Genomic DNA, 18549 nt, shown 5'->3' on the forward strand with positions numbered 1-18549 from the left:
TGTTTTTTGGGCTTGGGATTTGAACGTCTTAATTTTGTGGGCTTGGGATTTGAACGTCTTAATTTATTGGGTTAGGAGTTTTAGGCATAGGTCTTCAGGTGTTTAGTGTGGTAAATATTTTGGGTTATGTCTGTAGGGGTTTCGAGGATTTTTAGGGTTAGGGCTTGAGGCTTTTTTGTAAAGGCGGTAAGGGCTAGGGTTACAGTGCGTGCTGGTAAATGTAATTCTTGAAAACTCGGCCCGTGATTGGCTGTGCCGGCTGTCCAAGGAATGCTGGTAAATATAGTTTTCCGGCACCAGGCTTCCGGGAGGCCATGTTGGGTGCCCAGAGCATGCCTGGAAATGCAGGGTTAGGGTTAGGGTTAGGGTTAGGGCACATTTTAGCGCGACGCCGCCCGGACACATTTTAGCGCGTCGCTGCCCGGACACATTTAAGCGCTGCGCCGCCCGGGCACATTTAAGCGCGGCGCCGCCCGGACACATTTTAGCGCAGCGCCGCCCGGACACATTGTACTTGTGGGGCTGGGAGGTTGTGGGGAACATCTGGAGAAGGTGCCTGTAGGGTTTGGGGGAGCACCTACAGGGTTTGGGGTGGGATCTATGGGGCTGGGGGGGGTCTCTATGGGGCCGGGGGGGTTTTGGGGGGGATGTGACCCTATGGGGTGCCCCCCCCAGAGCCCCAACCCGCGGCTGACCTAGCATTTTAGCGTGGCCGCCGTCCACCGGCAGCTTCATGCCCGTCTTCCGCTCCCAGTGGCCCGCGGGGCGCCCCGTGGCCCTACCGGCGTCACCAGCGGCCACCTTGGGGTCAACGGCAGCGGTTTTGGAGTCAACGGCAGCGGTTTTGGGGTTTCGGTCTGGGGGGTGCTGACATGCCCCCCCCCGCACCCCCCCAGGCATCCTGGCCCTGCAGCTGCCCCCGGGGGGGCTCGACGCCGAGTCCTACAGGTGAGAACCAGTCCCCTCCGCCCCCTAAATGCGCCCCCAGACCCCCAAATGCCCCCAGACCCCCCCCAAATTGACCCCCCCCAATTTATTCCCCCCCCCCCAGCGCCTGCCTCCACCTGGCCGAGATGCAGCGTCGGGTGCGGGAGGCGCTGGCGGAGCGCGAGCGGCTGCTGCGGGCACGGGTAGGACGGCGGGGAGTACAAAATTGGGGGGGGGCACCAAGTGGGGGGGGGGTCCATGGGGCTTGGGGGGACCCCAAGGGTTGGGGGGAACCAAAATGAGAGGGGAAACCAAGTGTGCGGGGTGCGCTTGCCGGGGGGACGCATTTGCGGGGCGCACCGGGGGAGGAACCAAAATGAGGGGGGAACCAAGTGTGCGGGGTGCGCATGCCGGGGGGACGCATTTGCGGGGCGCACCGGCGGGGTGGAACCAAAATGAGGGGGGAACCAAGTGTGCGGGGTGCGGTTGCCGGGTGGACGCATTTGCGGGGCGCACCGGGGGGGGGGGAACCAAAATGAAGGAGGAACCAAGTGTGCGGGGTGCGGTTGCCGGGGGGACGCATTTGCGGGGCGCACCGGGAAGGAACCAAAATGAGGGGGGAACCAAGTGTGCGTGGTGTGGTTGCCGGGGGGACGCATTTGCGGAGTGCACCGGGGGGGGGTCCATGGGGCTTGGGTTAGGGTTAGGGTTAGGGTTAGGGTTAGGGTTAGGGTTAGGGTTAGGGTTAGGGTCAGAGTCAGAATCAGGGTAAGCGTAGTGAGATCCTCTCCTGAGCCTATGTTATTTTCCAAAGATTGATTGACTCTTTTAAGGTTTCAGGGGTAGGGCACTAGCGTTGGGTTTCAGGGTAAATGTTCTCAGGGTTTATGTTTAGGATTTTAAGTTGTTTAGGTTTGGATTTTTAACGGTTAGTATTTTAGGGATTTGGGGGTTAAGGTTTTAAGTTTTTCAGGGTTTGTGTGTTAGGGTTTTAGAGTTTATGGGTTGTAGTGTTGAAAGGTTTTTTAGGGTTAGGGTTTTAGGATTTTCTTTTTGGTCAATTATTTAGGGTTAGGGTTTTTAAATTTTATTTTTATTTATTTATTTATTTATGTATTTATTTATTTTTTCAGGTTAGGTTCTCCAGGGTTAGGGTTTTGAGTGTCCTAATTTTTTGGGTTAGGGTTTGGAGCATCTTAATTTTTTGCGTTAGGGTTTTGAGCATCTTAATATTTTGTGTTAGTGCTTTGGGCGTCTTATTTTTTTGGATTAGTGTTTGGAGCGTTTTTGGGTTTAGGTTTTGAGATTCATGTTTTTTGGGCTTGGGATTTGAACGTCTTAATTTTGTGGGCTTGGGATTTGAACGTCTTAATTTATTGGGTTAGGAGTTTTAGGCATAGGTCTTCAGGTGTTTAGTGTGGTAAATATTTTGGGTTATGTCTGTAGGGGTTTCGAGGATTTTTAGGGTTAGGGCTTGAGGCTTTTTTGTAAAGGCGGTAAGGGCTAGGGTTACAGTGCGTGCTGGTAAATGTAATTCTTGAAAACTCGGCCCGTGATTGGCTGTGCCGGCTGTCCAAGGAATGCTGGTAAATATAGTTTTCTGGCACCAGGCTTCCGGGAGGCCATGTTGGGTGCCCAGAGCATGCCTGGAAATGCAGGGTTAGGGTTAGGGTTAGGGTTAGGGCACATTTTAGCGCGACGCCGCCCGGACACATTTTAGCGCGTCGCCGCCCGGACACATTTAAGCGCTGCGCCGCCCGGGCACATTTAAGCGCGGCGCCGCCCGGACACATTTTAGCGCAGCGCCGCCCGGACACATTGTACTTGTGGGGCTGGGAGGTTGTGGGGAACATCTGGAGAAGGTGCCTGTAGGGTTTGGGGGAGCACCTACAGGGTTTGGGGTGGGATCTATGGGGCTGGGGGGGGTCTCTATGGGGCCGGGGGGGTTTTGGGGGGGATGTGACCCTATGGGGTGCCCCCCCCAGAGCCCCAACCCGCGGCTGACCTAGCATTTTAGCGTGGCCGCCGTCCACCGGCAGCTTCATGCCCGTCTTCCGCTCCCAGTGGCCCGCGGGGCGCCCCGTGGCCCTACCGGCGTCACCAGCGGCCACCTTGGGGTCAACGGCAGCGGTTTTGGAGTCAACGGCAGCGGTTTTGGGGTTTCGGTCTGGGGGGTGCTGACATGCCCCCCCCCGCACCCCCCCAGGCATCCTGGCCCTGCAGCTGCCCCCGGGGGGGCTCGACGCCGAGTCCTACAGGTGAGAACCAGTCCCCTCCGCCCCCTAAATGCGCCCCCAGACCCCCAAATGCCCCCAGACCCCCCCCAAATTGACCCCCCCCAATTTATTCCCCCCCCCCCAGCGCCTGCCTCCACCTGGCCGAGATGCAGCGTCGGGTGCGGGAGGCGCTGGCGGAGCGCGAGCGGCTGCTGCGGGCACGGGTAGGACGGCGGGGAGTACAAAATTGGGGGGGGGCACCAAGTGGGGGGGGGGTCCATGGGGCTTGGGGGGACCCCAAGGGTTGGGGGGAACCAAAATGAGAGGGGAAACCAAGTGTGCGGGGTGCGCTTGCCGGGGGGACGCATTTGCGGGGCGCACCGGGGGAGGAACCAAAATGAGGGGGGAACCAAGTGTGCGGGGTGCGCATGCCGGGGGGACGCATTTGCGGGGCGCACCGGGGGGGTGGAACCAAAATGAGGGGGGAACCAAGTGTGCGGGGTGCGGTCGCCGGGGGGACGCATTTGCGGGGCACACCGGGGGGGGAACCAAAATGAAGGAGGAACCAAGTGTGCGGGGTGCGGTTGCCGGGGGGACGCATTTGCGGGGCGCACCGGGAAGGAACCAAAATGAGGGGGGAACCAAGTGTGCGGGGTGCGCATGCCGGGGGGACGCATTTGCGGGGCGCACCGGGGGGGTGGAAGCAAAATGAGGGGGGAACCAAGTGTGCGGGGTGCGGTCGCCGGGGGGACGCATTTGCGGGGCGCACCGGGGGGGGAACCAAAATGAAGGAGGAACCAAGTGTGCGGGGTGCGGTTGCCGGGGGGACGCATTTGCGGGGCGCACCGGGATGGAACCAAAATGAGGGGGGAACCAAGTGTGCGGGGTGCGGTTGCCGGGGGGACGCATTTGCGGAGCGCACCGGGGGGGGGTGTCCATGGGGCTTGGGTTAGGGTTAGGGTTAGGGTTAGGGTTAGGGTTAGGGTTAGGGTTAGGGTTAGGGTTAGGGTTAGGGTCAGAGTCAGAATCAGGGTAAGCGTAGTGAGATCCTCTCCTGAGCCTATGTTATTTTCCAAAGATTGATTGACTCTTTTAAGGTTTCAGGGGTAGGGCACTAGCGTTGGGTTTCAGGGTAAATGTTCTCAGGGTTTATGTTTAGGATTTTAAGTTGTTTAGGTTTGGATTTTTAACGGTTAGTATTTTAGGGATTTGGGGGTTAAGGTTTTAAGTTTTTCAGGGTTTGTGTGTTAGGGTTTTAGAGTTTATGGGTTGTAGTGTTGAAAGGTTTTTTAGGGTTAGGGTTTTAGGATTTTCTTTTTGGTCAATTATTTAGGGTTAGGGTTTTTAAATTTTATTTTTATTTATTTATTTATTTATGTATTTATTTATTTTTTCAGGTTAGGTTCTCCAGGGTTAGGGTTTTGAGTGTCCTAATTTTTTGGGTTAGGGTTTGGAGCATCTTAATTTTTTGCGTTAGGGTTTTGAGCATCTTAATATTTTGTGTTAGTGCTTTGAGCGTCTTATTTTTTTGGATTAGTGTTTGGAGCGTTTTTGGGTTTAGGTTTTTGGGTTTTTAGGTTTTAGTTTTTGGGTTTAGGTTTTTGGGTTTTTAGGTTTTAGTTTTTGGGTTTAGGTTTTGAGATTCATGTTTTTTGGGCTTGGGATTTGAACGTCTTAATTTTGTGGGCTTGGGATTTGAACGTCTTAATTTATTGGGTTAGGAGTTTTAGGCATAGGTCTTCAGGTGTTTAGTGTGGTAAATATTTTGGGTTATGTCTGTAGGGGTTTCGAGGATTTTTAGGGTTAGGGCTTGAGGCTTTTTTGTAAAGGCGGTAAGGGCTAGGGTTACAGTGCGTGCTGGTAAATGTAATTCTTGAAAACTTGGCCCGTGATTGGCTGTGCCGGCTGTCCAAGGAATGCTGGTAAATATAGTTTTCCGGCACCAGGCTTCCGGGAGGCCATGTTGGGTGCCCAGAGCATGCCTGGAAATGCAGGGTTAGGGTTAGGGTTAGGGTTAGGGCACATTTTAGCGCGACGCCGCCCGGACACATTTTAGCGCGTCGCTGCCCGGACACATTTAAGCGCTGCGCCGCCCGGGCACATTTAAGCGCGGCGCCGCCCGGACACATTTTAGCGCAGCGCCGCCCGGACACATTGTACTTGTGGGGCTGGGAGGTTGTGGGGAACATCTGGAGAAGGTGCCTGTAGGGTTTGGGGGAGCACCTACAGGGTTTGGGGTGGGATCTGTGGGGCTGGGGGGGGTCTCTATGGGGCCGGGGGGGTTTTGGGGGGGATGTGACCCTATGGGGTGCCCCCCCCAGAGCCCCAACCCGCGGCTGACCTAGCATTTTAGCGTGGCCGCCGTCCACCGGCAGCTTCATGCCCGTCTTCCGCTCCCAGTGGCCCGCGGGGCGCCCCGTGGCCCTACCGGCGTCACCAGCGGCCACCTTGGGGTCAACGGCAGCGGTTTTGGAGTCAACGGCAGCGGTTTTGGGGTTTCGGTCTGGGGGGTGCTGACATGCCCCCCCCCGCACCCCCCCAGGCATCCTGGCCCTGCAGCTGCCCCCGGGGGGGCTCGACGCCGAGTCCTACAGGTGAGAACCAGTCCCCTCCGCCCCCTAAATGCGCCCCCAGACCCCCAAATGCCCCCAGACCCCCCCCAAATTGACCCCCCCCAATTTATTCCCCCCCCCCCAGCGCCTGCCTCCACCTGGCCGAGATGCAGCGTCGGGTGCGGGAGGCGCTGGCGGAGCGCGAGCGGCTGCTGCGGGCACGGGTAGGACGGTGGGGGGTACAAAATTGGGGGGGGGCACCAAGTGGGGGGGTGGTCCATGGGGCTTGGGGGGACCCCAAGGGTTGGGGGGAACCAAAATGAGAGGGGAAACCAAGTCTGCGGGGTGCGCTTGCCGGGGGGACGCATTTGCGGGGCGCACCGGGGGAAGAACCAAAATGAGGGGGGAACCAAGTGTGCGGGGTGCGCATGCCGGGGGGACGCATTTGCGGGGCGCACCGGGGGGGTGGAAGCAAAATGAGGGGGGAACCAAGTGTGCTGGGTGCGGTTGCCGGGGGGACGCATTTGCGGGGCGCACCGGGGGGGGGAACCAAAATGAAGGAGGAACCAAGTGTGCGGGGTGCGGTTGCCGGGGGGACGCATTTGCGGGGCGCACCGGGAAGGAACCAAAATGAGGGGGGAACCAAGTGTGCGGGGTGCGGTTGCCGGGGGGACGCATTTGCGGAGCGCACCGGGGGGGGGTCCATGGGGCTTGGGTTAGGGTTAGGGTTAGGGTTAGGGTTAGGGTTAGGGTTAGGGTTAGGGTTAGGGTTAGGGTTAGGGTTAGGGTCAGAGTCAGAATCAGGGTAAGCGTAGTGAGATCCTCTCCTGAGCCTATGTTATTTTCCAAAGATTGATTGACGCTTTTAAGGTTTCAGGGGTAGGGCACTAGCGTTGGGTTTCAGGGTAAATGTTCTCAGGGTTTATGTTTAGGATTTTAAGTTGTTTAGGTTTGGATTTTTAACGGTTAGTATTTTAGGGATTTGGGGGTTAAGGTTTTAAGTTTTTCAGGGTTTGTGTGTTAGGGTTTTAGAGTTTATGGGTTGTAGTGTTGAAAGGTTTTTTAGGGTTAGGGTCTTAGGATTTTCTTTTTGGTCAATTATTTAGGGTTAGGGTTTTAAAATTTTATTTTTATTTATTTATTGATTGATTTTTTCAGGTTAGGTTCTCCAGGGTTAAGGTTTTGAGTGTCCTAATTTTTTGGGTTAGGGTTTGGAGCATCTTAATTTTTTGCGTTAGGGTTTTGAGCATCTTAATATTTTGTGTTAGTGCTTTGAGCGTCTTATTTTTTTGGATTAGTGTTTGGAGCGTTTTTGGGTTTAGGTTTTTGGGTTTTTAGGTTTTAGTTTTTGGGTTTAGGTTTTGAGAGTCCTATTTTTTGGGCTTGGGATTTTTGGGCTTGGGATTGGGTCAGGGGGTCAGAGGTCAGGGGTCACAGGTCAGAGGTCAGAGGTCGGGGGTCAGGGGTCGGGGGTCAGGGGTCAGGAGTCAGTGGTCGGGGGTCAGAGGTCAGGGGTCAGGGGTCAGTGGTCAGAGGCCGGAGTTGAGGGGTCGGGTGTCTGAGGTCAGGGGTCAGGGGTCAGAGGTCAGGAGTCAGGGGGTCAGAGGTCAGGGGTCAGAGGTCCGGGGTAAGTGGTCAGAGGCCGGAGGTCAGGGGTCAGGGGTCAGAGGTCAGGGGTCAGGCGTCAGAGGTCAGGGGTCGGGGGGTCAGAGGTCAGGCGTCAGAGGTCAGGGGTCAAGGGTCAGGGGGTCAGAGGTCAGGGGTCAGAGGTCAGGGGTCAGAGGTCGGGGGTCAGAGGTCAGGGGTCAGAGGTCAGGGGTCAGGGGTCATAGGTCGGGGGTCAGAGATCAGGGGTCAGAGGGGGTCCATGAGGCTTGGGGGGACCCCAAGGGTGGGGGGGAACCAAAATGAGAGGGGAACCAAGTGTGCGGGGTTTTGTTTCCGGGGGGACCCATTTGTGGGGCGCACCGGGGGGGGAACCAAAACGAGGGGGGAACCAAGTGTGCGGGGTTTTGTTTCCGGGGGGAACCACTTGTGGGGCGCACCGGGGGGGGAACCAAAATGAGGGGGGAACCAAGTATGCGGGATTTTGTTTCCGGGGGGACCCAAGGGGGGGGGGAACCAAAATGAGGGGGGAACCAAGTGTGCGGGGTGCGGTTGCCAGGGGGTTAGGGTTAGGGTTAGGGTTAGGGTTTTCGTTTAAGGTTAGGGTTCTTTAGGGTTAGGGCTAGGGTTATCGTTAGGGGGTTAGGGGTAGTATTAGGGGGGTAGGGTTAGGGGTTAGGGTTAGGGGTAGTGTTAGGGTTTGGGGTTAGGGTTTGGGTTAGGGTTATGGTCAGGGCGTTAGGTTTAGGGTTAGGGTTAAGGTTAGCGTTAGGGTTAGCGATAGGGTTAGGCTTAGGGTTCATTAGGGTTAGGGTTAGGGCTTATGGTTATGGTTAGGGGGTTAGGGTTCGGGTTCGGGGTTAGGGTTAGGTTTAGGGTTAGGTTTAGGCGGGTTAGGGTTAGGGTGAGGGTTCGGGTTAGGGCTCGGTTTAGGGTTAGGGATTTGGGTTAGGGTTAGGGCTAGGGTTATGGTTAGGGGGTTAGGGTTAGGGGGTTAGGTTTATGGTTAGGGGTTAGGGTTAGGGGTAGGGTTAGAGTTAGGGTTAGGTTTTGGGTTAGTGTTAGGGTTAGGGTTAGAGGGTGAGGCTTAGGGTTAGGGGTAGGGTTAGGGTTAGGGTCAGGGTCAGAGTCAGAGTCAGGGTAAGCGTAGTGAGATCCTCTCCTGAGCCTATGTTATTTTCCAAAGATTGATTCACGGTTTTAAGGTTTCAGGGGTAGGGCACTAGCGTTGGGTTTCAGGGTAAGTATTCTCAGGGTTTATGTTTAGGATTTTAAGTTGTTTAGGTTTGGATTTTTAACGGTTAGTATTTTAGGGATTTGGGGGTTAAGGTTTTAAGTTTTTCAGGGTTAGTGTGTTAGGGTTTTAGAGTTTATGGGTTGTAGTGTTGAAAGGTTTTTTAGGGTTAGGGTCTTAGGGTTTTCTTTTTGGTCAATTATTTAGGGTTAGGGTTTTAAAATTTTATTTTTATTTATTTATTGATTGATTTTTTCAGGTTAGGTTCTCCAGGGTTAAGGTTTTGAGTGTCCTAATTTTTTGGGTTAGGGTTTGGAGCATCTTAATTTTTTGCGTTAGGGTTTTGAGCATCTTAATATTTTGTGTTAGTGCTTTGAGCGTCTTATTTTTTTGGATTAGTGTTTGGAGCGTTTTTGGGTTTAGGTTTTTGGGTTTTTAGGTTTTAGTTTTTGGGTTTAGGTTTTGAGAGTCCTATTTTTTGGGCTTGGGATTTTTGGGCTTGGGATTGGGTCAGGGGGTCAGAGGTCAGGGGTCACAGGTCAGAGGTCAGAGGTCGGGGGTCAGGGGTCGGGGGTCAGGGGTCAGGAGTCAGTGGTCGGGGGTCAGAGGTCAGGGGTCAGGGGTCAGTGGTCAGAGGCCGGAGTTGAGGGGTCGGGGGTCAGGGGTCAGGAGTCAGTGGTCGGGGGTCAGAGGTCAGGGGTCAGGGGTCAGTGGTCAGAGGCCGGAGTTGAGGGGTCGGGTGTCTGAGGTCAGGGGTCAGGGGTCAGAGGTCAGGAGTCAGGGGGTCAGAGGTCAGGGGTCAGAGGTCCGGGGTAAGTGGTCAGAGGCCGGAGGTCAGGGGTCAGGGGTCAGAGGTCAGGGGTCAGGCGTCAGAGGTCAGGGGTCGGGGGGTCAGAGGTCAGGCGTCAGAGGTCAGGGGTCAAGGGTCAGGGGGTCAGAGGTCAGGGGTCAGAGGTCGGGGGTCAGAGGTCAGGGGTCAGAGGTCAGGGGTCAGGGGTCATAGGTCGGGGGTCAGAGATCAGGGGTCAGAGGGGGTCCATGAGGCTTGGGGGGACCCCAAGGGTGGGGGGGAACCAAAATGAGGGGGGAACCAAGTGTGCGGGGTTTTGTTTCCGGGGGGACCCATTTGTGGGGCGCACCGGGGGGGGGAACCAAAATGAGGGGGGAACCAAGTGTGCGGGGTTTTGTTTCCGGGGGGACCCATTTGTGGGGCGCACCGGGGGGGGGAACCAAAATGAGGGGGGAACCAAGTGTGCGGGGTTTTGTTTCCGGGGGGACCCATTTGTGGGGCGCACCGGGGGGGGGAACCAAAATGAGGGGGGAACCAAGTGTGCGGGGTTTTGTTTCCGGGGGGACCCATTTGTGGGGCGCACCGGGGGGGGAACCAAAATGAGGGGGGAACCAAGTATGCGGGATTTTGTTTCCGGGGGGACCCAAGGGGGGGGGGAACCAAAATGAGGGGGGAACCAAGTGTGCGGGGTGCGGTTGCCAGGGGGTTAGGTTTAGGGTTAGGGTTAGGGTTTTCGTTTAAGGTTAGGGTTCTTTAGGGTTAGGGCTAGGGTTATCGTTAGGGGGTTAGGGGTAGTATTAGGGGGGGTAGGGTTAGGGGTTAGGGTTAGGGGTAGTGTTAGGGTTTGGGGTTAGGGTTTGGGTTAGGGTTATGGTCAGGGCGTTAGGTTTAGGGTTAGGGTTAAGGTTAGCGTTAGGGTTAGCGATAGGGTTAGGCTTAGGGTTCATTAGGGTTAGGGTTAGGGCTTAGGGTTATGGTTAGGGGGTTAGGGTTCGGGTTCGGGGTTAGGGTTAGGTTTAGGGTTAGGGTTAGGCGGGTTAGGGTTAGGGTGAGGGTTCGGGTTAGGGCTCGGTTTAGGGTTAGGGATTTGGGTTAGGGTTAGGGCTAGGGTTATGGTTAGGGGGTTAGGGTTAGGGTTAGGGGGTTAGGTTTATGGTTAGGGGTTAGGGTTAGGGGTAGGGTTAGAGTTAGGGTTAGGTTTTGGGTTAGTGTTAGGGTTAGGGTTAGAGGGTGAGGCTTAGGGTTAGGGGTAGGGTTAGGGTTAGGGTCAGGGTCAGAGTCAGAGTCAGGGTAAGCGTAGTGAGATCCTCTCCTGAGCCTATGTTATTTTCCAAAGATTGATTCACGGTTTTAAGGTTTCAGGGGTAGGGCACTAGGGTTGGGTTTCAGGGTAAGTATTTTCAGGGTTTATGTTTAGGATTTTAAGTTGTTTAGGTTTGGATTTTTAACGGTTAGTATTTTAGGGATTTGGGGGTTAAGGTTTTAAGTTTTTCAGGGTTAGTGTGTTAGGGTTTTAGAGTTTATGGGTTGTAGTGTTGAAAGGTTTTTTAGGGTTAGGGTCTTAGGGTTTTCTTTTTGGTCAATTATTTAGGGTTAGGGTTTTAAAATTTTATTTTTATTTATTTATTGTTTGATTTTTTCAGGTTAGGTTCTCCAGGGTTAAGGTTTTGAGTGTCCTAATTTTTTGGGTTAGGGTTTGGAGCATCTTAATTTTTTGCGTTAGGGTTTTGAGCATCTTAATATTTTGTGTTAGTGCTTTGAGCGTCTTATTTTTTTGGATTAGTGTTTGGAGCGTTTTTGGGTTTAGGTTTTTGGGTTTTTAGGTTTTAGTTTTTGGGTTTAGGTTTTGAGAGTCCTATTTTTTGGGCTTGGGATTTTTGGGCTTGGGATTGGGTCAGGGGGTCAGAGGTCAGGGGTCACAGGTCAGAGGTCAGAGGTCGGGGGTCAGGGGTCGGGGGTCAGGGGTCAGGAGTCAGTGGTCGGGGGTCAGAGGTCAGGGGTCAGGGGTCAGTGGTCAGAGGCCGGAGTTGAGGGGTCGGGTGTCTGAGGTCAGGGGTCAGGGGTCAGAGGTCAGGAGTCAGGGGGTCAGAGGTCAGGGGTCAGAGGTCCGGGGTAAGTGGTCAGAGGCCGGAGGTCAGGGGTCAGGGGTCAGAGGTCAGGGGTCAGGCGTCAGAGGTCAGGGGTCGGGGGGTCAGAGGTCAGGCGTCAGAGGTCAGGGGTCAAGGGTCAGGGGGTCAGAGGTCAGGGGTCAGAGGTCAGGGGTCAGAGGTCGGGGGTCAGAGGTCAGGGGTCAGAGGTCAGGGGTCAGGGGTCATAGGTCGGGGGTCAGAGATCAGGGGTCAGAGGGGGTCCATGAGGCTTGGGGGGACCCCAAGGGTGGGGGGGAACCAAAATGAGGGGGGAACCAAGTGTGCGGGGTTTTGTTTCCGGGGGGACCCATTTGTGGGGCGCACCGGGGGGGGGAACCAAAATGAGGGGGGAACCAAGTGTGCGGGGTTTTGTTTCCGGGGGGACCCATTTGTGGGTCGCACCGGGGGGGGGGGGGAACCAAAATGAGGGGGGAACCAAGTGTGCGGGGTTTTGTTTCCGGGGGGACCCATTTGTGGGGCGCACCGGGGGGGGGAACCAAAATGAGGGGGGAACCAAGTGTGCGGGGTTTTGTTTCCGGGGGGACCCATTTGTGGGGCGCACCGGGGGGGGAACCAAAATGAGGGGGGAACCAAGTGTGCGGGGTTTTGTTTCCGGGGGGAACCACTTGTGGGGCGCACCGGGGGGGGAACCAAAATGAGGGGGGAACCAAGTATGCGGGATTTGGTTTCCGGGGGGACCCAAGGGGGGGGGGAACCAAAATGTGGGGGGGACCAAGTGTGCGGGGTGCGGTTGCCAGGGGGTTAGGGTTAGGGTTAGGGTTAGGGTTTTCGTTTAAGGTTAGGGTTCTTTAGGGTTAGGGCTAGTGTTATCGTTAGGGGGTTAGGGGTAGTATTAGGTGGGGTAGGGTTAGGGGTTAGGGTTAGGGGTAGTGTTAGGGTTTGGGGTTAGGGTTTGGGTTAGGGTTATGGTCAGGGCGTTAGGTTTAGGGTTAGGGTTAAGGTTAGCGTTAGGGTTAGCGATAGGGTTAGGCTTAGGGTTCATTAGGGTTAGGGTTAGGGCTTAGGGTTATGGTTAGGGGGTTAGGGTTCGGGTTCGGGGTTAGGGTTAGGTTTAGGGTTAGGGTTAGGCGGGTTAGGGTTAGGGTGAGGGTTCGGGTTAGGGCTCGGTTTAGGGTTAGGGATTTGGGTTAGGGTTAGGGCTAGGGTTATGGTTAGGGGGTTAGGGTTAGGGTTAGGGGGTTAGGTTTATGGTTAGGGGTTAGGGTTAGGGGTAGGGTTAGAGTTAGGGTTAGGTTTTGGGTTAGTGTTAGGGTTAGGGTTAGAGGGTGAGGCTTAGGGTTAGGGGTAGGGTTAGGGTTAGGGTCAGGGTCAGGGTAAGCGTAGTGAGATCCTCTCCTGAGCCTATGTTATTTTCCAAAGATTGATTCACGGTTTTAAGGTTTCAGGGGTAGGGCACTAGGGTTGGGTTTCAGGGTAAGTATTCTCAGGGTTTATGTTTAGGATTTTAAGTTGTTTAGGTTTGGATTTTTAACGGTTAGTATTTTAGGGATTTGGGGGTTAAGGTTTTAAGTTTTTCAGGGTTTGTGTGTTAGGGTTTTAGAGTTTATGGGTTGTAGTGTTGAAAGGTTTTTTAGGGTTAGGGTCTTAGGGTTTTCTTTTTGGTCAATTATTTAGGGTTAGGGTTTTAAAATTTTATTTTTATTTATTTATTGATTGATTTTTTCAGGTTAGGTTCTCCAGGGTTAAGGTTTTGAGTGTCCTAATTTTTTGGGTTAGGGTTTGGAGCATCTTAATTTTTTGCGTTAGGGTTTTGAGCATCTTAATATTTTGTGTTAGTGCTTTGAGCGTCTTATTTTTTTGGATTAGTGTTTGGAGCGTTTTTGGGTTTAGGTTTTTGGGTTTTTAGGTTTTAGTTTTTGGGTTTAGGTTTTGAGAGTCCTATTTTTTGGGCTTGGGATTTTTGGGCTTGGGATTGGGTCAGGGGGTCAGAGGTCAGGGGTCACAGGTCAGAGGTCAGAGGTCGGGGGTCAGGGGTCGGGGGTCAGGGGTCAGGAGTCAGGGGTCAGGGGTCAGAGGTCAGGAGTCAGGGGGTCAGAGGTCAGGGGTCAGAGGTCCGGGGTAAGTGGTCAGAGGCCGGAGGTCAGGGGTCAGGGGTCAGAGGTCAGGGGTCAGGCGTCAGAGGTCAGGGGTCAAGGGTCAGGGGGTCAGAGGTCAGGGGTCAGAGGTCAGGGGTCAGAGGTCGGGGGTCAGGGGTCGGGGGTCAGGGGTCAGGAGTCAGGGGTCAGGGGTCAGAGGTCAGGGGTCAGGGGTCAGTGGTCAGAGGCCGGAGTTGAGGGGTCGGGTGTCTGAGGTCAGGGGTCAGGGGTCAGAGGTCAGGGGTCAGGGGGTCAGAGGTCAGAGGTCGGGGGTCAGGGGTCGGGGGTCAGGGGTCAGGAGTCAGGGGTCAGGGGTCAGAGGTCAGGGGTCAGGGGTCAGTGGTCAGAGGCCGGAGTTGAGGGGTCGGGTGTCTGAGGTCAGGGGTCAGGGGTCAGAGGTCAGGGGTCAGGGGGTCAGAGGTCAGGGGTCAGAGGTCCGGGGTAAGTGGTCAGAGGCCGGAGGTCAGGGGTCAGGGGTCAGAGGTCAGGGGTCAGGCGTCAGAGGTCAGGGGTCGGGGGGTCAGAGGTCAGGCGTCAGAGGTCAGGGGTCAAGGGTCAGGGGGTCAGAGGTCAGGGGTCAGAGGTCAGGGGTCAGAGGTCGGGGGTCAGAGGTCAGGGGTCAGAGGTCAGGGGTCAGGGGTCATAGGTCGGGGGTCAGAGATCAGGGGTCAGAGGGGGTCCATGAGGCTTGGGGGGACCCCAAGGGTGGGGGGGAACCAAAACGAGGGGGGAACCAAGTGTGCGGGGTTTTGTTTCCGGGGGGACCCATTTGTGGGGCGCACCGGGGGGGGGGAACCAAAATGAGGGGGGAACCAAGTGTGCGGGGTTTTGTTTCCGGGGGGAACCATTTGTGGGGCGCACCGGGGGGGGGAACCAAAATGAGGGGGGAACCAAGTGTGCGGGGTTTTGTTTCCGGGGGGACCCATTTGTGGGGCGCACCGGGGGGGGAACCAAAATGAGGGGGGAACCAAGTGTGCGGGGTTTTGTTTCCGGGGGGACCCATTTGTGGGGCGCACCGGGGGGGGGAACCAAAATGAGGGGGGAACCAAGTGTGCGGGGTTTTGTTTCCCTATTTTTTGGGCTTGGGATTTTTGGGCTTGGGATTGGGTCAGGGGGTCAGAGGTCAGGGGTCACAGGTCAGAGGTCAGAGGTCGGGGGTCAGGGGTCGGGGGTCAGGGGTCAGGAGTCAGTGGTCGGGGGTCAGAGGTCAGGGGTCAGGGGTCAGTGGTCAGAGGCCGGAGTTGAGGGGTCGGGTGTCTGAGGTCAGGGGTCAGGGGTCAGAGGTCAGGAGTCAGGGGGTCAGAGGTCAGGCGTCAGAGGTCAGGGGTCGGGGGGTCAGAGGTCAGGCGTCAGAGGTCAGGGGTCAAGGGTCAGGGGGTCAGAGGTCAGGGGTCAGATGTCAGGGGTCAGAGGTCGGGGGTCAGAGGTCAGGGGTCAGAGGTCAGGGGTCAGGGGTCATAGGTCGGGGGTCAGAGATCAGGGGTCAGAGGGGGTCCATGAGGCTTGGGGGGACCCCAAGGGTGGGGGGGAACCAAAATGAGGGGGGAACCAAGTGTGCGGGGTTTTGTTTCCGGGGGGACCCATTTGTGGGGCGCACCGGGGGGGGGAACCAAAATGAGGGGGGAACCAAGTGTGCGGGGTTTTGTTTCCGGGGGGACCCATTTGTGGGGCGCACCCGGGGGGGGGAACCAAAATGAGGGGGGAACCAAGTGTGCGGGGTTTTGTTTCCGGGGGGACCCATTTGTGGGGCGCACCGGGGGGGGGAACCAAAATGAGGGGGGAACCAAGTGTGCGGGGATTTGTTTCCGGGGGGACCCATTTGTGGGGCGCACCGGGGGGGGAACCAAAATGAGGGGGGAACCAAGTATGCGGGATTTTGTTTCCGGGGGGACCCAAGGGGGGGGGGGGAACCAAAATGAGGGGGGAACCAAGTGTGCGGGGTGCGGTTGCCAGGGGGTTAGGTTTAGGGTTAGGGTTAGGGTTTTCGTTTAAGGTTAGGGTTCTTTAGGGTTAGGGCTAGGGTTATCGTTAGGGGGTTAGGGGTAGTATTAGGGGGGTAGGGTTAGGGGTTAGGGTTAGGGGTAGTGTTAGGGTTTGGGGTTAGGGTTTGGGTTAGGGTTATGGTCAGGGCGTTAGGTTTAGGGTTAGGGTTAAGGTTAGCGTTAGGGTTAGCGATAGGGTTAGGCTTAGGGTTCATTAGGGTTAGGGTTAGGGCTTAGGGTTATGGTTAGGGGGTTAGGGTTCGGGTTCGGGGTTAGGGTTAGGTTTAGGGTTAGGGTTAGGCGGGTTAGGGTTAGGGTGAGGGTTCGGGTTAGGGCTCGGTTTAGGGTTAGGGATTTGGGTTAGGGTTAGGGCTAGGGTTATGGTTAGGGGGTTAGGGTTAGGGTTAGGGGGTTAGGTTTATGGTTAGGGGTTAGGGTTAGGGGTAGGGTTAGAGTTAGGGTTAGGTTTTGGGTTAGTGTTAGGGTTAGGGTTAGAGGGTGAGGCTTAGGGTTAGGGGTAGGGTTAGGGTTAGGGTCAGGGTCAGAGTCAGAGTCAGGGTAAGCGTAGTGAGATCCTCTCCTGAGCCTATGTTATTTTCCAAAGATTGATTCACGGTTTTAAGGTTTCAGGGGTAGGGCACTAGGGTTGGGTTTCAGGGTAAGTATTCTCAGGGTTTATGTTTAGGATTTTAAGTTGTTTAGGTTTGGATTTTTAACGGTTAGTATTTTAGGGATTTGGGGGTTAAGGTTTTAAGTTTTTCAGGGTTAGTGTGTTAGGGTTTTAGAGTTTATGGGTTGTAGTGTTGAAAGGTTTTTTAGGGTTAGGGTCTTAGGGTTTTCTTTTTGGTCAATTATTTAGGGTTAGGGTTTTAAAATTTTATTTTTATTTATTTATTGATTGATTTTTTCAGGTTAGGTTCTCCAGGGTTAAGGTTTTGAGTGTCCTAATTTTTTGGGTTAGGGTTTGGAGCATCTTAATTTTTTGCGTTAGGGTTTTGAGCATCTTAATATTTTGTGTTAGTGCTTTGAGCGTCTTATTTTTTTGGATTAGTGTTTGGAGCGTTTTTGGGTTTAGGTTTTTGGGTTTTTAGGTTTTAGTTTTTGGGTTTAGGTTTTGAGAGTCCTATTTTTTGGGCTTGGGATTTTTGGGCTTGGGATTGGGTCAGGGGGTCAGAGGTCAGGGGTCACAGGTCAGAGGTCAGAGGTCGGGGGTCAGGGGTCGGGGGTCAGGGGTCAGGAGTCAGTGGTCGGGGGTCAGAGGTCAGGGGTCAGGGGTCAGTGGTCAGAGGCCGGAGTTGAGGGGTCGGGTGTCTGAGGTCAGGGGTCAGGGGTCAGAGGTCAGGGGTCAGGGGGTCAGAGGTCAGGGGTCAGAGGTCCGGGGTAAGTGGTCAGAGGCCGGAGGTCAGGGGTCAGGGGTCAGAGGTCAGGGGTCAGGCGTCAGAGGTCAGGGGTCGGGGGGTCAGAGGTCAGGCGTCAGAGGTCAGGGGTCAAGGGTCAGGGGGTCAGAGGTCAGGGGTCAGAGGTCAGGGGTCAGAGGTCGGGGGTCAGAGGTCAGGGGTCAGAGGTCAGGGGTCAGGGGTCATAGGTCGGGGGTCAGAGATCAGGGGTCAGAGGGGGTCCATGAGGCTTGGGGGGACCCCAAGGGTGGGGGGGAACCAAAATGAGGGGGGAACCAAGTGTGCGGGGTTTTGTTTCCGGGGGGACCGATTTGTGGGGCGCACCGGGGGGGGGAACCAAAATGAGGGGGGAACCTATTGTGCGGGGTTTTGTTTCCGGGGGAAACCATTTGTGGGGCGCACCGGGGGGGGGAACCAAAATGAGGGGGGAACCAAGTGTGCAGGGTTTTGTTTCCGGGGGGACCCATTTGTGGGGCGCACCGGGGGGGGAACCAAAATGAGGGGGGAACCAAGTGTGCAGGGTTTTGTTTCCGGGGGGACCCATTTGTGGGTCGCACCGGGGGGGGGAACCAAAATGAGGGGGGAACCAAGTGTGCGGGGTTTTGTTTCCGGGGGGACCCATTTGTGGGGCGCACCGGGGGGGGGAACCAAAATGAGGGGGGAACCAAGTGTGCGGGGTTTTGTTTCCCTATTTTTTGGGCTTGGGATTTTTGGGCTTGGGATTGGGTCAGGGGGTCAGAGGTCAGGGGTCACAGGTCAGAGGTCAGAGGTCGGGGGTCAGGGGTCGGGGGTCAGGGGTCAGGAGTCAGTGGTCGGGGGTCAGAGGTCAGGGGTCAGGGGTCAGTGGTCAGAGGCCGGAGTTGAGGGGTCGGGTGTCTGAGGTCAGGGGTCAGGGGTCAGAGGTCAGGAGTCAGGGGGTCAGAGGTCAGGCGTCAGAGGTCAGGGGTCGGGGGGTCAGAGGTCAGGCGTCAGAGGTCAGGGGTCAAGGGTCAGGGGGTCAGAGGTCAGGGGTCAGAGGTCAGGGGTCAGAGGTCGGGGGTCAGAGGTCAGGGGTCAGAGGTCAGGGGTCAGGGGTCATAGGTCGGGGGTCAGAGATCAGGGATCAGAGGGGGTCCATGAGGCTTGGGGGGACCCCAAGGGTGGGGGGGAACCAAAATGAGGGGGGAACCAAGTGTGCGGGGTTTTGTTTCTGGAGGGACCCATTTGTGGGGCGCACCGGGGGGGGAACCAAAATGAGGGGGGAACCAAGTGTGCGGGGTTTTGTTTCCGGGGGGACCCATTTGTGGGGCGCACCGGGGGGGGGAACCAAAATGAGGGGGGAACCAAGTGTGCGGGGTTTTGTTTCCGGGGGGACCCATTTGTGGGGCGCACCCGGGGGGGGGAACCAAAATGAGGGGGGAACCAAGTGTGCGGGGTTTTGTTTCCGGGGGGACCCATTTGTGGGGCGCACCGGGGGGGGGAACCAAAATGAGGGGGGAACCAAGTGTGCGGGGATTTGTTTCCGGGGGGACCCATTTGTGGGGCGCACCGGGGGGGGAACCAAAATGAGGGGGGAACCAAGTATGCGGGATTTTGTTTCCGGGGGGACCCAAGGGGGGGGGGGGAACCAAAATGAGGGGGG

The sequence above is a fragment of the Anas platyrhynchos genome, chromosome 38, assembly GCF_047663525.1.
Source record: "Anas platyrhynchos isolate ZD024472 breed Pekin duck chromosome 38, IASCAAS_PekinDuck_T2T, whole genome shotgun sequence".
NCBI classification, from domain to species: domain Eukaryota; kingdom Metazoa; phylum Chordata; class Aves; order Anseriformes; family Anatidae; genus Anas; species Anas platyrhynchos.